This window comes from Cynocephalus volans, chromosome 4 (assembly GCF_027409185.1).
Source record: "Cynocephalus volans isolate mCynVol1 chromosome 4, mCynVol1.pri, whole genome shotgun sequence".
Taxonomy (NCBI): domain Eukaryota; kingdom Metazoa; phylum Chordata; class Mammalia; order Dermoptera; family Cynocephalidae; genus Cynocephalus; species Cynocephalus volans.
The window spans coordinates 33,935,604-33,954,841 of record NC_084463.1 but is presented as its reverse complement, the minus strand read 5'-3'; the positions used below and the strand labels follow the sequence as shown (position 1 = coordinate 33,954,841).

Genomic DNA, 19,238 nt, shown 5'->3' with positions numbered 1-19,238 from the left:
GATATTGGCCTGTAGTTTTCTTTTTTTGAGTGTGATCTGTCTGATTTTGGTGTCAGCGTCATGCTGGCCTCATAGAATGAGTTTGAGAGAATGGCCTCTGTTTCAATTTTTTGGAATAGTTTGGAAAGAATTGGTATCAATTCCTCTTTAAAGGTTTGGTAGAAATTCAGCAGTGAAGCTATCCGGTCCCAGGCTTTTCATTGTTGGAAGATTTCTGAATAGTGCTTCAATCTCATTTCTCATTATGGATCTGTTCAGTTTTTCTATGTCTTCTTGAATTAGTGTTGGTTGTTTGTAAGTGTCCAGAAGTTTATACATTTCATCCAGGTTTTCAAATTGTTGCCATGTACTTAGTGATAGTAATATCTAGATATTCTTTGTATTTCTGAGGTGTCAGTTGTGATGTCGCCTTTTAATTTCTGATTTTTGTTATTTGGATCTTCTCTCCCCTTTTTTCAGTTAATTTGGTTAATAGTTTGTCTATTTTGTTTATATTCTCATAAAAATCCCAGCTTTTTTGTTTCTTTGATCTTTTGTATCATATTTTTGGTTTGTATTTCATTTAGTTCTGATGTGCTTTAAATTATTTCTTTTGATCTATTAACTTTGGGATTGAATTGTTCTTTTTTTCCCTAGGCTTTATTTAGTGGTGTAAAGTTAGATTCTTTATTTGAAGTCTTTCTATTTGTTTGATGTAAGCATTTATTGAAATATACTTTCCTCTCAGTAATGCTTTTGCAGTATCCAATAGGTTTTGGTGTGTTGGGTCACTATTATCTTTTGTTTCGAGAAACTTTTTGATTTTCTATTTGATTTCTTGTTGAACCCATATGTCACTAAGGAGCATGCCGTTTAATTACCATGTATTTGTATGGTTTCCAAAGTATCATTTATTGTTGATTTCAGTTTTAATCCATTGTGGTCTGAGAAAGTGCATGAAACAATTTCAATTTTTAAAAATGTGTTGATACTTGATTTGTGATCTAATATGTGGTCTGTTGTGGAGAATGTTCCATGTGCTGGTGAGGAGAATGTATATTCTCTACTTTTTCGGTAAAATGTTCTATATATATCCACCAAGTTAAGCTGGTCTCTGGTGTAGTTTAAATCCTGTCTTTCTCGATGGGTTTGTTGCCTACGTGATATGGGTAGTGCTGAGAGGACAGTGTTCAGTTCCCCAACTAAGATTGTTTTGAGGTCTATCTCTCTCTTTAGGTGGAATAATGTTTGCTTTATATATCTGGGTATGCCAATGTTGGGAGCATATACATTTATGATTGTTATGTCTTCTTGGTGGATAGATCCTTTTATCATTATGTAATGTCCTTCTTTGTGTCTTTTTACAGTTTTTGGCTTAAAGCCTACTTTATCTGATATAAGAATAGCTACTTCTGTTCATTTTTGGTTTCCATTTGCATGGGATATATTTTCCCGTCCTCTCTCTAGTAGTCTGTGTGAGTCTTTATAGGTGAAACTGGTTTCCTGTTGGTAGCATATAGTTGGGTCTGTTTTTTTTAATCCATCTGGCCACTTGATGTACTTTGAGTGGATAGTTCAATCCATTACCATGGAGCGTTGTTATTGAAAGGAATTGTCTAACTCCTGTCATTTAATTACTTTTTTGTGCTTGTTTTAAGTATCTTTTGTTCCTTTATTTCCCTGTTGTTTGGCTTCCGAATTCATTGGGTTTTGGGGGTAGAATGACATAGTTTCTTTTCTCTTTCTCATTTGCCTATGTGCTCTACCAGTGGAATTTGTTCTTCCTCATGTATTCATGGTTGTGATTGTTTTATTTTATTTTATTTTTTCTAGGCACAGGAATCCTTGAGGGTTCCTTATGGGGCTGGCAGTGTGGGAGTGAATTTCCATAGTTTTGTTTATCTGGGAAATACACTATGTATTCTACATGTGGTGATGTGGTTGTAAAACATTATAAATGTCAACAGTGAAACTAAATTGTACTCTAATAAGTGGTCAAAACATCAAAATATATTTCTTAAAAAATGAGAAAAGAATACATCTCCAAATCATGTTCGCAATTATACAATTATCCACTTTGGAAAATTTATGCCAGCAACTTTTTGATTTAAAGCTAAGATTTGACCCACTTCTACACATTATTTCATAACACTCCCCTTATTTGGCTGACCAAATATTATTATCCATTTCTTTAAAAGGGAATAGTGTTTCAGGGGAAAAAAAGTAACTTGTCCAATATCACAAGTAAAAAAAAAATGGTGGGTGATTATAATTTAATTATCCTTTTACTACATAAAAATTAAAAATGATACTGTAGTTTACATTCAGAATTTATAATACCTACAGAACATAAGTTGTAATATCAAAGTGTTAAAATGTAGAAAATTTAATTATTTTGACTATATTTACCACTTCAGTATTAGTAAGAATAAAATAATTAATCTTCCAAATGATTGAACTTTCAAATTCTGGCAATAATTTTACAGGCAACAAAGAAAAATTCAGTTATTTCAAGGCCAGCCATTTTGAATGTTTTAAGGGAAGTGAGAAATGGATGCACACATGGACACATGTCTATACTGATACGGTTTACACTTGTTCAGCCTGAAAACATCATGGGTGTTTGCTTCCTCAAATCACTTTTCCCTCTCAGCATCCTTTACCATGTTTTGTTCATTTTTTATATCCAAATAGACAATGAATCAAATATTCAACCCTGTCATTGTGAGATGTTTAGCCAGCTATGCTCCTGGAGCCTTAATTGTAATGTTCGCTACCATCAGTGTACTTTATATGAGCTTTGATGACAGTGAGCAAAAGTTAAAATACCTACAAAATAGCTGCTACAGTCCCAATTCTGAAATAGGTTGTTACTTCTTAGTAGATAGTCCAATTATGCTACCATTTTTTTGTTACCTTTCCCCTTAGGAGCATCTCCTTTTCTACCGTATTAGGTTATAACAAACTCATTCTAAGAGGATCTCCGTAGAGCATGAAATCCTTGAAATGAATGAAAAGGAATTCTGAAAGCAATCTTTACATTTTTTAAAGTTTATTTATTTAGTTATATATATATTTTTTAATTCTAAGATGGCATTGTGGAGCAGTTGGGGGTAGAGGAGATGGGAAGGGGGAAGGAAATAGCATGGAAGAAGGAGGAAGGGGGCTGTGGTTGAGGCCTGTGGCACTCCCCGCATTCCTGCAGGGGAGACAAGGGGGATTCCAGTGGTGGTTCAGTCATTGCTGGGCTGGATGCAGATGTCGGAGGTGTGGCTGAAGACTTCAGCACCTCACTGCCCTGGCTCAGGAGACTGGTGTGCTTCCTGTGGCAGCTCGGTGGTCATCACTGAGCAGGTTGTGGATGTGAGGGGGCATGGCCAGAGCCCTTGGTGCCCCACTTCCATGGCTCAGGTGATCAGGGTGCTTCCTGCAAGTGGCCTGATGGTCATTGCTGGCCTGGTTCCAAAAGCAGAGAGGCATGGCTGAGGCCCCCAGGCCTCTGTGATCCCTGGCTTGGGAGCCCAGGAAGCTTCCAGTCATTCTAAGTTTTACAGGTATTCTTTGGGGGTATTAGACCTTTACTAGTTAATATCAAACTTTGTCTCTGGTCTGTGGGTATTTTGGCTTTTCTTTCAGTTCTGTGTTGGATTATTTGCAGTTCCCATTACTTAAATTCTACACTGGAACTAATTTGTTTTCCTTTGCTTACTTCTAAAATGGAGGACCTTCTTTTGGGGACCAGCACTTGAGCTCTGTAGGTGAGCTAAATTGTTGCTTAGCTGCTGATTCCTTGCAGAAGGCTTTTTGTGCAGCTCAGGTTTTAATTGTTGACATCTGAGATCTGGTACATGTAGGTTTGTGGAAATTCTGATCTGGGCCTGAGTCTTTTCAGCAAACTTCACCCCCTACGGTTCCATATTCCTGACTGGTCTCCACTAAGTGGTCCTGCACTGATTGGTGGGCTGATCAGCTGTCCATGCTGTGTCCCAGTTTCACCCGTCTCCCCCACCATCCGCACTCTAAACCCTTGCAATGACTCTCCAGCCTCTGAGTGGCTCCTTTTTTCAGTTGTTCTGGCTCCTCACTCCTATCTGCATCCACAGGAACCCTGTTAGCAGTCTTGCTGGTCTGAAGGCTACCAAGACCCTCTTCTCCCCTGCCACGTCCAAGCATTGCCAGCTCTTGCTCCATGCACTCACCAGCTCCAGCTTGGAAGCATCTGGGATTTGAAATGGTGAGAGTGATCCTTTCTTTCTCTTTCTCTCAATGTGGCTTCTTCTGCCTACATGAACTCTGCAGATCTCTCCTCCTCTTCCCCTGAGCTCTAGCAGCCTGAGATTTTCTGTCATTGCTTTTAATAGTTGTAAATTGGTCGATATGTGGGAGAGAGTAACACTGGGAACCATCTATTCTGCCATCTTGACTGGAAGCCCCAAAAACAATCTTAAGGAAACTCAGTGAGATACAAAAACAATCAGTTAGGTGACCCAACAAAATGAGAAAAAAATTTTCCAGGATATGAAGGAGGATATTTACAAAGAGATTAGTACCTTAGGAAAGAGTGTAACAGAACTACTGGAACTGAAAGTTTCATTAAATGTGTGGGAGAAGCCTCCTGACCTCAGCGGAGGAGCCCCTCGCTATAGGACTGGCTATGGCTTCATTTTTACAGCTGGAGATGCACTGGGGGTGGGGGGCACCACCCGAGGGGCCTAAGAGAGAGAGGAACTCACGTGTGTGTTTTGTTGATGGTTTAAAAAATACAGCAAACGTCCTGAGACACACCACAGGCCACTTATCTAGCCCCTGTGGGGGACGCTGAAGTTGTTTCCAGGTGCTTTTGTTACAACAGAATCTCAGGGAACTACTTCATACACTGTTCTTACAAAAATTTCTCCGTCCCAGGCAGCTAAAATGACCAGAAAAATTTACCCTCCTCTCCAGCAGAATTTAAAACTGCCCATTTTCCCACAGCTTCACTGACATTGGGCATTATGATTTTTTAACTGTTTTTTGGCCGACTGGCCTTGCTGTTTGTATCTGCACTTCCAGGGTAAGCCCTTTTGCATTCAGGGTCTTCTTCTATGCACCAGACCACCTTTGTGGTAGGAATGATTTGTTATTCTTTTTCTGTGGGGGAGGAACCAGAGGCCCAGAGAGGGCTTTAGCCAGCATCCCACAGCAGGTTACTTCCCCAGCCGGGATTTGCAATCAAACCACTTACAGATCAAAATTCATGTTGCTGCCACTTCTGTCCTAGCTGTGGCCCCGTGAGGCCCCGTAGTTCCTCTCTCCCCTGACTCAGTTTCCCTCCCTAGCAGGACCGTGAGGCCAACCTCACCAGCAATGTGGCGCTGGTGCCGCTGACCCAGCAGAATGTCATCGTGGAAGCTGGCACCAGCTGCCAGGTGGCCGGCTGGGGGACCTGGCAGGCTGGGGGCCATCTCTCCTGCTTCCCAAGGGTCGTCAACATGACCGTGACCCCCAAAGACCACTGTTGCCACAACAGTGTGTGCACTGTTGTGCTCACCCACCAGGGTGGAATCTGCCAGGTATGGCCAGGCCAGGTGCAGACCCAGCGTGGGCTCCTCATGGCGGGAGGAGGTGTCATGTGAGTACTTGAGCTCCCAGTGGCAGGAAAAAGCGAATCCAGGTCAAAGGAGACTCGGGGTGTGGTGGGGAGCAGGATTGAGCATTTTAACTTGAGAAACAGAGAAATAGCACTTACTAAACACCTACCATGTGCCAAGTCCTGCGCTGGCACCTGGGGACACCCCAGGGAACAAGACAGAGCAAGGCCTGCATTTTTGTAGTTCCCAGACCCGGAAGTGTGGGGGGCTGTAAGACATTGTGATTGCTGGGGGCCTCAGGGGGCATCTGACCCAGCCTGGGGGTGCCAGGAAGTTCCTGGAGTCATCTGGGACCCAAAATTCAACTAGGGGTTAGCCAGGCAAAGGGTGTGGGGAACAGCATGCAGAGAGAGGGAACAGAGCATGCAAAGGGCCTGGGGTTGGATTTGTGGTTCCAGGAGCAGGAAGTTGTGGGAGCAGCTCTCTGGTCAGTGGTGCTGGCTGGGGTGCAGGGTGGAGCAGGGACGGGGACATCCTGACATGCCTGCTGCCCACCCAGTGTGATGGGGGCAGCCCCCTCAACGGTCTGGCCCATGGTGTGGCCTCCTTCACCATGGATCCCTACAGCCGGGGTCCCGACTTCTTCACCTGCGTGGCACACTTCCAAAACTGTATCGATAGTGTCCTCAACCCCCTGCTGGCCTGAGGGAAGCCCCAGCAAGCCGTGCGGAGCCTGTGACCTGCTGTGGAACCCAGCCTTGACCTTCGTATCCCAGGGCACTCTGCATGCCCCCACACCTCCAGGCCTGCCCCCCATCCCCAGCCCCTGTACTCATGACTCTAATAAAGAAGCCATTTCTCCTCTGCTCCTGATTTCTGCTTCACCAGGGTGGACAGGGCTGGGAGCAGGAGACAGGCCCCATGGCTCTGGGGAGGGTGAATGGAACATTAGTCAGCATTAGGGGCATCACCCCAAGCGCAGTAATTGTACAGATGCTGAAAAACAGGGACTGTCGTTACGTCCACCTGGAAGAGGGGATGCTGAGTTTCAAAGAGATTCGGTGACTCACCTGAGGTCATAGAGCTCGTGTGAACTTTGAACCCAGATCTATGCAATCCTGAGGCCCCTTCACCCCCTCTCCTTTTGGTGGAGGTTATTTTGTGCAGTGCCATGCATGGGAAACCTGGAAACAATATTGGCCACTTGGATCATAGATGGCTAATGTGCCTGATACATAAAGAGCTAAAATATGACCATTAAATAATAAGTGTAATTGTATATATAAGTGGTATAGATAACTATGTAGTTATGTCATATATAATTGTATTAAACTAGATAAAATGTCTTTATTAAAATAAAAATTTCAAACCCTTGTATTGCATTTTACATGCCTTATTTTGAATGTGTGTGTGTGTGTGTGTGTGTGTGTGTGTGTGTGTGTGTGTGTATTTTTTGGCTGGCTGATACAGGGATCAAGCCTCAGACTTTGGTGTTATCAGCACCATGTGAATATATTTTTAACAACTTATAATAACATATAATTATAATAAGTTTAATATATAAAGAGTTTCTAGGGCTGGCCGGTTAGCTCAGATGGTTAGAGAGTTGTGTTATAACACAAAGATCCAGGGTTTGATTCCGGTACCGGCGAGCCGCCAAAAAATAAAAATAAATAAGTTACTTAAATTAAATAAAGAAAAAATAGGGATGGCCAGTTAGCTCACTTGGGAGAGCGTGGTGCTGACAACACCAAGTCAAGGGTTAAGATCTCCTGGGCCGGCCCCGTGGCTTACTCGGGAGAATGCGGCGCTGGTAGCACTGAGGCCGCAAGTTCAGATCCTATATACGGATGGCCAGTGCGCTCGCTGGCTGAGCATGGTGCAGACAACACCATACCGAGGGTTGCAATCCCCTTACCAGTTGTCTTTTAAAAAATAAAATTAAAAAAAGAAAAAGACAAAATAACGACACCCAGTACTAAAAAAGGCTCAGGAACCCAGATGTCCTATATAGGGACCCTGCTGGAGACATGGCCGTTCATTGCCCAGATGACAAACCTGGAGTTGGGGGTGGGATTGGTTCCAAGAGTGTGTGGTCCCCCAAGCTGGGAGCAGACTCTGTCCCAAGGGAGCCCCCACTGGGGCAGTTCCTGCCCATATTCCCCCAGCCGTGGTGCTCCCTTCCTGTCCTGAGCAGGGAGGTGCTGGGCTTGGGTCCACCTGGCAGGGGGTCAGCCCGGCTCAGGGTCCCATGTGTGCACACTGCTGGGTGACATAGGCCCTATGCCCTCTCAGGCCTTGGATTCTAGGGATACAGTTTGGGACCCCATCGCAGACACATCCCTCTGCCCCATGTCCCAGCTATCCAGGCCCTGTTTCTCCCACCACCCCGTGTGCCATTCACTGATTCTTTGTAAAGCTCTTAGTTTTGTGAATTCTTGAAGCAGATTGTGAAGTGTCTGGGGGGCTGACACATCATGTGAGAGGGGGCCACGGAGGGGTGCAGGTGGACGGGCTTGGGTTGGAGGCTAGAGGACCTGTTGGGGTGCTCAGGGGGCTTGGGGACCCGCATGTGTGCACGTTTGAAGGTCTCCAATTGGTGCAAAAATATGCCCACTGCGAGGGCCCAGCCGTGGTGGGTAAAACAGACAACTTCCCATCACTCAAGAAAAGAGCCTCTTTCTTAAGGAGAACAGAAAGCGAGACTGAGAGACAGACAGATGGAGACAGACAGGGACAGAGACGGAGAGAGGCAGAGACAGGGAGACAGAGACAGACAGATGGAGACAGACAGAGACAGAGACGGAGAGAGGCAGAGACAGGGAGACAGAGACAGACAGATGGAGACAGACAGAGACAGAGATGGAGAGAGACAGAGACGGAGACAGACACAGACAGATGGAGACAGACAGAGATGGAGAGAGACAGAGACAGGGAGACAGAGACAGACAGGTGGAGACAGACAGAGACAGAGACGGAGAGAGGCAGAGACAGGGAGACAGAGACAGACAGATGGAGACAGACAGAGACAGAGATGGAGAGAGACAGAGACGGAGACAGACACAGACAGATGGAGACAGACAGAGATGGAGAGAGACAGAGACAGGGAGACAGAGACAGAGACAGAGAGAGACAGAGACAGGGAGACAGAGACAGATAGATGGAGACAGACAGACAGAAACGGAGAAAGGCCCCCGGCCCGAGTCCTCGCGCCCTCCCTGCCCTCGTTCTGCCCTCAGTCCTGGGGCCCCCCTGGGTGGCCGTTGCCTATTTCGCCACCACAGTTGTTACAGGAAGGGGCCGAGGCCGCAGCCTGCAGCCCCCACTTCCCTCAGCCGCCAGCTTGCAGAGGGCCCTCGTGGGTGCACATGGCGGGGCTGTTCCCCAGGGACGAGCAGGTGTCTGATTCTTAAACACGCACCCGCAGAGAAGGGACAGGCTGTCCCTAGAGTAGAATTCCAGCCAACGGGCGCAGGAGGGATGAGGCAGCACAGCCAACCGCCCAACCCCGAGTCCTCAACGTGGGAGAAACAGGGTGTTTTTGTCTCAAAAGATCCCCCACAAGAGACTTATTAAAGCCAGAGAGGAGGATCACAGCTCGACAGTGAGGAACCCGGCAGGCGCCACCCCAACCAAGTGGTCAAGGTTATCACCATTGGCATGACACACGTGGACACCCGGGCCTCCCGACACGGTCCCAGGAGGACACGTGCTGCAGCTGAGGGGTCCCTCGGTCCACCCTACAGAGTGACTGACCTGTTCTGTCCAACAGTCTCAAGAGGCAAGGAAGGGCGGAGGAACCGTCCCTGACCGGAGACCAAGGAGCCAGAAACATGACACGACGTGGGATCCTGGACCAGAAAAAGGACAACTGGGGACATTCAGAAGGTCTGTGGATGAGGTCATCGTGTTGAATCGATGATCGTTCCCTGGTTTCGACCACAGCCCCTCAGTTGTGTGAGATGACAACATCCAGGGAACGGGGGCAGGTGAATCCGGGAACTCTCTGGACTTCTGTAAGTGTGAAATCATTTCAAAATGAAATGTTACAGTGTCGCTAACACCAAGGTCAAGGGTTTGGATCCCCACCCTGGCCAGCTGCCAAAAGAGGAAACTAAAAATACTAGAAAAAGGAAAACGTTAAAAACTTTTTTTTTGTCCCCAAGTTTAGAGACCTCCTCTTTTAGGTTTAAATTTTTCATAATGATGAGTCAGTTAAAGAGAAGTGAAAAATAAATAAAAACAAAAAGAATAAGCAAAACAAAACAAAAAATAAAAACTAAAAAAAATTTAAAAGACGAGTCACTTATAAATAAATAAATGTCTCCTCTGCACTGTGGCTTCTCCCCCAGGGCACTGCGGGGCTGGATCCTTCTCCGTGGTGGGGCGTCCTGGGCACTGCAGGTGCTGAGCAGCGTCCCTGGCCTCCACCCACTCCATGCCAGGAGCACCCCCAGTCGTGACAGCCACAAATGTCCCCAGACATTGCCCAGTGTCCCCTGGATGGGGGGTGACAGGATTGTGGCTTTACTGAGAACCACTGCCCTCCAGGAGAAACACGAATCCTCAAGCTGGAGAGAAGGTGTTTCTGTGGGTCTCAGGGGGGGACTGAGAGGATACACGTGGCTCTGTCCCCCACCTTTCCCCATTCCAGTCCTCGCCTGAAGAGGAACCTGTTTGTCCTTCTGCAAAATGGGTCCATGTGTCGGCTATTTTTATTTATTTATTTTTTTCTGCTTCTCATAAACCTCCCCACCCTTCAGGACTAGAAGCCGGCCCCAGGGACGATAGTCGTGCTAACCACCAGGACCAGGTGCCCCCACCCCAGGCGCGGAGCCCTGCTTCCCACCAGCCCACCGGGGCTGGGTGCCACGGGATGCCCATGATGCACATGGGGAGACTAGGCCCGGAGCAGTCAGGGACTGCGTTGAGGTGGCCTAGCGGCTCTGCTGTCCCCCCAGACTGTGGGCTCTTAACACCCCGTGTCCCGCAGGTGGAGCCCGGGCCACCGACATCGTGGACGGGCAGGAAGCGCAGCCCCACTCGCGGCCGTGCATGGCGTCTCTGCAGCTGCCGTAGACCCCGGGCAGCCACTTTTGCGGGGGACACCTTGATTCACCCGCGGTTCGTGCTGACCGCCGCCCACTGCCCGCAGGAAATGTGAGCGGGGCCCAAGGGGGAGGCCCAGCCCTGCCCCGGGGAGGACAGCGGGCTGGGGGGCCCTCCCCACGGTCCCACCTGCCCAGGGAGGGTCAGGCTCAAGCCCCGTTGATGGATCCCAAGCCCAGGATACCCCTAAAATGAGCACCCCGATCCCTCAGCCCCCACAACCAGGTGAGCATAGCGCTGGGGGCCCACGACCTGCTGACCCCCGAGCCCACCCAGCAGAGGTTCAGCATCACTCACCTGTTTGGGAACAATTATGACCCGGAGCAGAGCCTCAATGACATCCTCCTTGTACAGGTTGGGGGGGACCTGGGGAGCTCAGAGGGGTGGGACCAGCAGGGCTCATGGGTCCCTCGTTCCTTCATTCCTTCAGCAAACACCTATTGAACACCTACTGTGTACTAGGCCATGAGATTTTGTCCGCGTTCTTCACTACTGGACCCTTGGGGCTTAGAACAGGACTTACACAGTTGGTACCCAATAAGTGCTTTGTGAATGAATGAATGAAAGAATGTGATCATGAGTGACAAATGCCACAAAGGGGAGGCCCCTGGGGTCCAGACAGAGCTTACGGCACGTGCAGAGGACGCAGTGAGGCTCTTTGAGGTGCTGCTGTGGTGAGAGGGGTCAGGAGGTGGGTGAGCCCGAAGTGGGGGTGGCCTCAGGGTCCTGGGGACAGGGTCTCACCCCTGCCCACGCCCCGTTCCAGCTGGGCTGCCCAGCCACCCTCCGCGCTGAGGTCGCAGTTGCCCAGCTGCCGCAGCAGAATCAGCAGCTGCCCCACGGCACCCAGTGCCTGGCCATGGGCTGGGGGCGCCTGGGCACCCACGCAGCAGTGTCCCGGGTCCTACAGGAGCTCAATGTCACCGTGGTCACCTTCCTGTGCCGGCCGCAGAACGTGTGCACGCGGGTGCCCTGTCGCAGCGCTGGCATCTGCTTCGTACGGGCGGCGGCGGCTGCCGCTGCTGCTTGGGGCGGGGACCTCCCTCTGCTGCGTCAGGGCGGCAGCTGGAGTCCGGGACAGACCTGCCCTCTCCGGGCCTGCCCGCCGTGCGTACCTGCATCAGCGACCGCGCGGCCCCATCCCGGCCCCTCCGCCAGAAGCGACATTTCCCAGAAAGACACCTTGATCACAATAATACATTGAACTTTTAAGTGAAGAAAACAGAACTGAGGTTACCGGAGGAGGGAAGGGAGGAATTGGTAAAGGGCCACGAAATAGATTCCATTGAATAATGTAGAGGATACTAATTACCCTGATTGAATCACCACATATTGCACACAATATTGATATTCAATGCTGTCCCCCACAGATATGGACAATCAATTGTGCCCTAATAATAAATATATATTTTTTAAAAAAATCCAAAATCATGATGTTGACAGGTATGAGCTCCCTCTGACGGCTCTAGGAGAAAACCCTTCCTTGTGTCTTCCAACTTCTGGGGGCTCCAGGTGTTGCTTGGCCTGGGGCTGTGCTCCAGTCTCTGCCTCTGTCGCCACGTGGCCTTCTCTTTGTGTCTGCGTCTTCTCCTTTTCCATCTCTTCCAGGGGCACTTGCCATTGGACTTAAGGCCTGCCCACATAATTAGGATGGTCCAACCTCAAGATCCTTAACTTAATTGCATCTGCAAAGACTTTTTCCAAACAAGGTCATATTCAGAGGTTCTGAGGATTGGAACATGGACATATCTTTTTGGGTGCCATCGATCAATCCACTACAGGTGTTGATTAAGCAATAATTGCTAAGTTTAAATTAAATAGTAAAATTGAGTTAAGAAGATAATTTTTAAAAATTATACTCCCAATAGTTATGTTGAAGGTAGGTTCCGGGGGGCCTGATGTTGGCCTCAACCCACCCAGTTCTCTTACCAGGTTCTTGACTTCACCACAGGAGTGAATTTAAGGGCAGAGTCACAGTGAAAAGTGAAAACAGGTTTAATATAACAGATAAGAAAGGCAGATGCCACAGAGACAGTGCGGCATGCTCCAGAGACTGAGCAGGGACCACACCAAGTCTAACACAAAAGTTCAGGGCAGACATCAAGTCTAAACAACTAAACTAAACAACAACAAAAATGTGCTTAAAGGTCAGCACAGAGTGCAAGCTGGCTCAAGAGAGTGAGCAGCAGCTTGCTGAAAGTAAGTTAGATACAAAGTAACATAATGCACACCTCAGACAGCCAAGTGAGGACTGCCTGCAGGAAGGTGAGCAATGGCCCTGCCTTCACTGGGATTTGGCTTTTAGAGTTTCTCTAATGAATATTCAGTTCAGGTTTAGTTCCTGGTTATATACATCAGGCATATATGCAAGAATGTTCTGTGCTCTCTATTGAGCACCCCCAGGCACTGGATTGCAAAAGCCAGTCCCTTGTGGTCACATTTTCCCTGTGTTGGTGCTGAAAACAGGTCTAACTGGCAACAGTAACTTTCCCCCAGGGGAGAAGTCAGAGGAGGGGGCCTGAGACCTCAGGAGTGGCAGGAAACCCAGAGGTATGTCCTGAAACCCAAGCCCAGGTAACTGAGCAACTCCTGTATCAGTCTCAGCCATATGGATAAGCAAAGAGAAATAAAAAAGTGGTTCTCATAGAAGTAGAGTAATGTTTACCAGAGGCTGGGAGGGGAGGGAGGTGGGGAGGAGGAGGTGTAGACTAATGGGTACAAAACTGCTATCTACCCAAAGTGACTCATTCTGCAGCTTATACATGTATGGAAACAGCACACTGAACCCCACAAAAACAAGTACAAATAAAATGGAATTTTTAAATAAACCCATGACAGGATGCTCAGCACTGTCAGGCAAACTGAAACCACAATCAAATCCCACCGCACACCTATTAGAATGTCTAAATGAAAATGAATGAAAATCTCAACGGCTGGCAGGGATGTGGAGTGACAGAAACTCTAAGACATCACTGGTGGGAAAGAGACATGGCACAGCCACGCTGGAAAGAACTTTAAGTTTTTAATATAAAGCTCAGCTCAGGCTCACCGTAGGTCTCAGCCATCACACCCCTGGTCTTTACCCTAAAAAAAAAAAAAAAAAAGCTTGGGCAGGTGCACCAGGATGAGGGGGCGATGCTTGGGGTCCACTCTGACCCCCTGTCCACAGGGCCAGGGAGGAGACGCTGAGCTGTGGCACCAAACCCAACCCCCAGTGTAAAATGAGATGAATAACCCCAATTTCCCAACAAAGCTATGTGACTTCAGACTTTGCTCATATGCAAAAAGTTAAGTAAATCCCAAGCTGCAAAAAAAACCCAAAAGAAATGAAAAAGAAAAGTTTATGTCCACACAGACACCTGTACACAAATGCTTATAGAGTCCTCAGTCATAATAGGCAAACCTAGAAGCAACCTAAATATGTTTTAAGAAATGAATGGATAAAATACTGTGATACATCATGTAATGAAATACAACTCAAAGAAAAATAGTCCTGATAAATACACACAAAAGCACACACATGCATGCTCACACACACACGCACACTCACGTATGGATCTCCCAGTGTTAGTAGAAATGTTTAAATGTACAGTTCAGCATTAAATACAGGCAGGATGCTGTGCAGCAGATCTCTAGAACCTACTCCTCGGCCATAATCAAAATGTCATACCTTTTCCACAGCACTTCCCTCTTGACCCCCTCCCATACCCCTAAAGACCACCATGCCACTCTGCTTTGATGAGTGTGACTAGTTTAGGCCCATGTCAGTGGAATCCTACAGTATTTGTCATTTTGTGACTGCCTGATATCACTTAGCATGCTGTCCCCAAGGTTGATCCATGTTGTTGCAAAAGATAGGTTTTTCTTCTTTTTGAAGGTTGAACCATGTTCCATGGTACAGATAAAACCCGTTTCTTTAATGATTTATCTCTCAGTTAAAATGTAGGTGGTTGTTGTGTGGTTGAGTGGGAGCTATGGGGGGATCGTGTCTGTCAGAAGATCCATTTGGATGGGGCGGCAGATGGTGCCTCCTGAGCAGGGGCAGGACAAAGTGGACATGTGGCAGAAGTACTCTCCAGGCCACTGTGACCCCTTGTCCAAGTGAGGTTACAGGTTACAAGAATGAGAGCAGGAGGAGGCAGGAGGGAATGGCCTTGGGGCCACAGGAAGACTTCTGAGGGGATGGAAGGGTTGTAGGAATAAGTGACCCCATTTCCTTCCAGTTTCATTGTCGGGACCACAGCAGATTTTATAGATGGAGATGACAGATGGAAGAGCCCAGCTGACACAGGAGACAGACGCTGATGTCTGAGAGCTGAATCCACCTGCCTCCCTCCTGGGCTCACCCCAGCCCGGTGCCCAGTCAGCAGAGAATATGGTCAGTGGGGTCTGCTCAGCTGGCCACTGTGGGACTTGGTGCTGGGGGTGTGACTGTGAGGACTCATTGCCTCCATTTGTGGGGGAGACTAGTCACAGCACCCCTGAGAACTGCTGGGAGAAAAGTGGTGATTACTGACCTGCCGGGCAGGGCAGGTACGTCACACATGACCTGAGCCCCACCTATTGGGGGGCCAGCCCTCCACTGTCCCCCTTCTGCACCCTACAGCCTGCCCGGGTGGGCACAAAGATGGGACAGCTCCCGTGGCTTCTATGAGGAGAGCCATGCACCCAGGGGTTGACAGTGATGAAGACCTGCCTGCACACTTGAGAAGAGCACCAAGGCCTGGCACAAAAGTGGGCACAAATGTGTTCATGCACGCACATGTGCACGCTCACACGCACAAACACACACGCACCCACACGGGTGGACAGTTCAGGGGGTGGAGGATGTGGCATTGGGCTCTGCTGACCCGGGGAGGGGGCCAGTGTGATGGGGTGATGGAACCCCATGATGTCACTGTTGCCAAGCACCGCTGCCTCTGAGTTCCGTGGCAGTAGGAGGCTCATTCTGGAGTCTGTGAGCTGTTGGTGCAGGTCCCTTTTGTAGGCTACAGGTACATCTCTGCACAGGTGAACAGATTCAGGTGAGTGTGACCTGCTCTCTTCCATTCCTGCTGATTTCCACACAGGTGCTACCAGGTGGGTGGCCCGGGCCTCGCTGGGTGGCTGCCGAGGGTTATGCCCACTGGGCCTCACCAGGTGCCTGTTCTGTGCTAACCGCATATACAGTTGTCCCATTCATCCTCACACACACTCCGTGGGGTTAAGGCTGATGTGTCCACTTGGCAGGTGAGAAGCCTGGGGTCAGACAGGAGGTAACTGGGCCTGGGACCCAGAGGTGACCGTTAGCTGTGCCCTCCACCCTGCCTTGTGTCATGTTAGACACAACTTCTGGCCTCTGCAGCCTCCCTCCCTAGATTCAGGTTCTTCCTGAGATTCCAAACCACGATAGGGCAGAGCCTGCCCCTGGAAGAGCCACTGAAGTGGGGTCTCCGTGGGCTGTGAAGATGGAGAGTGGGGGTGGAGGGGTGGCCTGCGCCCTGGTCTGTGATGGGAGATGGGTCACCCCAGCAGGGCATCTGGTCACCTCTGACATCATAGAGCATCACTTATGGCCTATGTAAGGCCCACCCAATTGTGAGGCCCCTAGGCTGGGAACAAGGTGGGGAGCCCTCTGTCTTGGGACAGTTGTGGACAGGAAAGAAACCACTGAGGGAGGCCAGGCAGGTGACAAGTGTCTGCCCTGCAGGCCAGGTTGTGTGGAAAGGGGCTCACCCTCTGTGTCCTGCCCTCTGTTTTGTCCTCAAGAGGCCTAATCCACCCCTCCACTCAAGGGGATTCCCTTGGGACCGTCTCCAAGGTGGGACCATGTCTCTGACTGTGCTCCAGGACACATCCCCAGAGCTCTCTAGTTTCTCATCTGTGCCTGGGAAAAAGATGGAGCCCCTTCTGATACTGCCACGCTCAGAACTGTAAACTCCAGTGTCCCTCTTGCCTAAGGCATGGCCTCACCAAGCACAGAGGCTACTTCAAAGTCACATAGGTCACCCTTTTGCCCAAACCCAGAACTTTCCTGCTTGGCTGGTGCTAAGATTTAAGTAGAATGCAGCACTCATGAGATTTCATTTTGCCTCTAAAGAATTGGACGACTGTGTGTTTCCTGATATCATCTGGGAGGCAAATCGTATAGAGGCCTGTGGTCTCTAAATCACGTTCTGCTTCCTGGTGCCCAGAACGGCCCATCAGGGCCCTTCATGCTGAGCAGGTAACACACGTGTTTGTCTGTGCAGGTACCTTGGGGACAACAGGCCACACCTTCCAGGTCCCTGGTTCTCAGGTCCTCAGGCAGGAGCGTAACCTTGGCCAGGGAAGAAACTCCCGAGACCACTGTGGGGTGGAGACAGAGTCTGGTCCCTTTGTACTAGGGGGTGGGGGTGGAGGGCGGGGTGTTGCTGGTGGAATTTTGGATCCCTGACCTGAGCAGTTAGGGGTACTCTCTGAAGCTCTCAGGTCAGTGCTAGCTTTGGATTACATTTGTCTTGCAGATTGAACATGAAGACGGGTATGGAGACCCTGTGGGCCCAGGAGGTGATAGACATCATGGAGAAGTACCAGCAGGTACAGGGTTGGCTGCTCCCTTGAGGCAGGCAAGTCCTGGCCTCTTCTGTTGTCCCTGAGGTCAGAGGGACCTGGGCTCTCTGGGGACACAAGGGAGGGAGGAGCCTTCCAAAGCCACCCATGCCCCCAGCCCATCATCATGGCCCCCTCACTCCAGGCCCTCTCGGTGTTGCAGGGACACCGAGCTGGGACACTGGTGAAAAACTGGGATGAGGAGTTCAAAACCTACAGACGCATCGACCGGCTCGGGTTTCTGCAGTGAGTTCTCTGACATCCCCCGTCTTATCTCAGTATTGGGCTCTGTTTCAGTTCGTTTGTGTTGCTATAACAGAAATACCAGAGACTGGGTAATTTAGAAGGAAAAGAGGTTTGTTTGGCTTACGATTCTGGGATAGCTGCATCTGGCACAGGCCTCAGGCTGATTCTACTCATGGTGGAATCTGGCAGGGAGCCGGTGGGTACAAGCAGATCACATGGCGAGAGAGGAAGCAAGAGAGAGAGAGAGAGAGAGAGAGGAGGTGACAGGGTCCTATAAGCAACCAGCTCTCATGGGAACTAGTACAGTGAGAACTCACTCATTACTCCCCCCTCCCCCAGGGAGAGCATTAATCCATTCATGAGGGATCCACCCCCATGACTCAATCAGTTTCCAACGCTGCCACATTGGAGATCAAATTTCTTTTCTTTCTTTTTTTTTTTTTAAAGATGACCTGTAAGGGGATCTTAACTCTTGACTTGGTGTTGTCGGCACCACACTCTCCAAAGTAAGCCAACCAGCCATCCCTACATGGGAACCAAACCCATGGTCTTGGTGTTATCAGCACCACACTCTCCCATGTGAGCCACCAGCTGGCCCGGAGATGAAATTTACACATGAGTTTTGGAGGGGACAACACATCCAAACTCCATCAGGATCCATCCTTGAAAAGGCCAGGATGAGGCAGGGTGTGTCTCCCAGGCTTGTGCTGACCTTATTCCCAGGGTGGGTACAAGTCCCTTGCTCCCCTAGAGGTCCACCCCGGTCAGCACATGGCTGCCGTTCCGTGGCTCATCCAGGCAGCTCTGGGGAGAGGGCGGGTACCAAGCTGTGGTTGGGCCAGGCCCTTGGGCTCTCAGAAGTGTGGCCTTTATGTCTGCAAAGGAAAGAGGCAACCTGAAGGCTGAGCCCTGTCCCCAGAAAGAGCCTGTCCTGCTGTCAGCTCAGCAGAGTGGGACCAGAGGGCACGAGGGCACTTGGTCCAGCCTGGGGACAGTTGTCCATCAGGTCCCGCCAGGATCAGAGGGGCACAAAGAGTCACAAAGTGTATGGAAGAATATGGCCATGGAGTGAGATGAGGGGCAGGGACAGGGCCCCAGCCCAGGAATGGAAGGGGGAAGGCCATGGAGGCGGGCAGGGGTGGCAGATGAAGGCCACCTGAACCATTGGTCTGGTGCTGGGAGGTCATGTGAGGCCTGGTGGGGAGGAGGCCAGCCTGGAGTCTGTCTTTCCTGAGGTCACAGGATGGAGAGAGGGAAGGAGCCTGGGGGAGCTGGGCTGCAGGGGACCAGATGTTACGGGTGACTCGAGGATGCCTCTGACTGAGCGAGCCTGGGGATAGAGTGAAGGCACTGGGGGTGGACAGGCTGGATGAGGTGGGGCCAGGGACAGCAACTCCACCTGGGACCCCTGAGCCTCAGGGGCCTCAGTCACTCCCAAGGCCTGCAGTGCGCACTGGAGACTCCTCTCTCTGCTTGCTCGGGAACACCGTGGGCGGGGAGAGGATGCCAAGGGCTGAGACAGGGCAGGAAGGCATGAGGAGGAAAGCCACTGTAGGGGAAGGCAAGAGCCAGCTGAGACTGGAGATCTGGCCCAGGGTGATCCCAGCCACCTGCAGGGCTCTCAGTCGCTGTTCATCACCCAGTGGTGTCTCTCAGCACAGGCAGAACAGGCACAAGGCAGGAGTTTGGGCTGATCGGGGTGCTGAGGGGCCACATTCAGAGGATCTCACAGAGCAAGGGAAAGAGCAGTGTCAAAGTGGCTGA

The 19,238-nt window shown here is 49.7% G+C and overlaps 1 protein-coding gene and 1 pseudogene across 1 annotated transcript in view; one reads left to right on the top strand and one right to left on the bottom strand.

The window, feature by feature from the left end:
* Window positions 1-19,238, bottom strand: part of LOC134375210 (glutamine and serine-rich protein 1-like) — an 824,919-nt gene that overhangs the window by 708,196 nt on the left and 97,485 nt on the right.
* LOC134374950 (myeloblastin-like) lies at window positions 10,554-11,862 on the top strand (annotated as a pseudogene).